Source organism: Bactrocera tryoni, chromosome 4 (genome assembly GCF_016617805.1).
Source record: "Bactrocera tryoni isolate S06 chromosome 4, CSIRO_BtryS06_freeze2, whole genome shotgun sequence".
Classification (NCBI taxonomy): domain Eukaryota; kingdom Metazoa; phylum Arthropoda; class Insecta; order Diptera; family Tephritidae; genus Bactrocera; species Bactrocera tryoni.
The window spans coordinates 21634114-21636022 of NC_052502.1; the positions used below are offsets into that span (position 1 = coordinate 21634114).

Sequence of the window (1909 nt, forward strand, 5' to 3'; positions counted from 1 at the left end):
ATAAGAGAGAAAAGCGACGAACTATGTTTAGTCAAAATCGGTCGGTCGGGTCCCGAGATATGTGATTTCATCAAACAGTGGGCAGTGCCACGCCCATCGTACAATTTTCACATCGGCTCCCATAAAACCTATAAACTAATTAATATACAAGGTGCGTTCCAAACTAAACACGACTGGTGCATTAGAATCTGCTATCTTAATCGATTGTCCAGTGAGAGTTTCATGACATTTCATCAATTGGAAGTGTAGTTATTGCGTTTTAATTGTCAGTATGTGTTATCGGTGCGAAAATGAGCTTCTAACAAAATTTTGTACTAAAATTGGTAAGACTTTTACCGAAAAGTTTCAATTGATGAAACAAGTTTGTGGCGATGATTGCCTATTCCGTAGCAGAGTGCACGAGTGGTTTCAACGTTTTCAAAGTGGTCGTGAAGATATAAATGACGATCAACATGTGGGCCAATCAAAATCCGTGATCACCGGAAATTTCATCGTGGTGAATTCATTAAAAATCAGCCGAAATCACCATTGAAATTCATGGAAATGGAATTAAACATCTATTTTAATGATATGTTAAGTGATCCAATAATGGTGTTAAGTGATCTTATGTGAGACGTGATCTCCGGAGAGAGGCATTTACGAAAAATCTATTCTGAATATCAATTTCTTGTAAATATTGAAAGTGACTAAATTTGCCGACCATTAAAATCCATTTTAAGAATGAAGTTTCAAAAACACTTAGTAGAAAAATCATTCAATCCCAAATCCTTTATTAAGGAAAAAGTCACCCATTTTTGCTCTTTAAAGGAATAATAATAACTTATGTCTTCCAATATTTATTTTATGACCCTTGGATATAAAAGTCTTGATATATTTTCTCTTAATGTATATAAATTAGTATATTCGAACAAACCGCAAAATATTAATTACAAATATTAAAAATTGTCGTACAAAAAAATCGGACTTGATTAAGTCAGTACATACAAGAACATAATCTCCAAATACCTAGTTTTCATAAGCTGCGATGTATTTAAACTAAGCTCGCAGTAAAAAACTTAATAAAAAATTGACCTCCATCCATGATAATGCTTCTGGACAGCATTGCCGTGACCAGGATTCGAACCTGGGTTACTACGGCCACAACGTAGGGTCCTAACCACTAGACGATCACGGCTACTGGAAGCTTGTTACCTCTACAAATTAGTTTTTACCAAAAGCAATGTAAAACTAGATTTGTTGTATGATCGCCTATATATGTATTACTTATGTACCATATAGAGCATACAAACGTATGTACAAGTATTAACTTTCAGTCAACGAAATTGCTTGCATGAAGGCAATTAGGCAATAAGTAGAGCTGTGCAAAAAACAAAATCGAAGAACAGCAGACAGTTCAAGAAAGAAATGTTAGACAAAGTACATATAACAAAACCAATAGAAAAAGATAAGTATTAAAAGTAAAAATAAAAGCAGCCAAACATTAAACACTAGGCTGTCTGAATGATCATTATTTGGCGAAATTATAGGCATATTGAGATATATAGTATAAGCTTATGCTTTAGTTAGCATGCTTACTTTTTTAGTTCCATTCAGATATATTGATACAAAAATATATTGATATGACGTGAAGTCAGATGGACGGATTCAGTGTACAAAATCTAGTGAAAGGAATTAACTGATCTGATTTTGACAACTATGTTTTACTTATATTTTCACACTATCGGTAGAAGTTCTTATAATATGTATTTGTACATTAAACTTATTACAGGCCCCGTGGCCGCCCACTTTTTCCAAACTTTTTGTCCACAGATGTCCATTGTTTCTGCGATCCCCTGTGCTAAGTAAAAGTTCTATACCTTAATTTAGTGTTAGTTATGGCATTTTATAGATTTTCAGTTTATGGCAATTT

The 1909-nt window shown here is 33.6% G+C and overlaps 1 non-coding gene across 1 annotated transcript; it reads right to left on the minus strand.

Annotated features, from left to right (window-relative positions):
- Positions 1 to 1102: 1102 nt before the first annotated feature.
- On the minus strand, positions 1103 to 1174 carry Trnah-gug. Its single transcript has one exon. It is a non-coding gene; the product is annotated as a tRNA-His (tRNA).
- Positions 1175 to 1909: the final 735 nt, after the last annotated feature.